Raw genomic sequence first — 314 nt, forward strand, 5'->3', positions numbered from 1 at the left:
TTTCTTTAGACTGTCAGTAAAGAGAATCCTTAAACATTAAAGCGGAGCATTTTTATTTTTTGGTGACTGCTTCTGCGCTCAACACCGAACATCAGCCTTTGACAGCGTCGTATTGCAGCGCAGTTGCAAAGTATCACGTCGTACTTTATTTTCCTTTTTTACATCTGTTTATGACTGACAACGGCAGTGAAGACATTCAACACAGATCATATTCCATCAGACCGAAGGCAAAACAGAATGCCTACTTAGTCACAGTAGCGCCACTCCCACGCGAAAGTTAAAAGTACCAAATAGTATCTTTGCATAAGAACAAT

This window comes from Penaeus monodon, chromosome 25 (assembly GCF_015228065.2).
Source record: "Penaeus monodon isolate SGIC_2016 chromosome 25, NSTDA_Pmon_1, whole genome shotgun sequence".
Lineage (NCBI taxonomy): Eukaryota > Metazoa > Arthropoda > Malacostraca > Decapoda > Penaeidae > Penaeus > Penaeus monodon.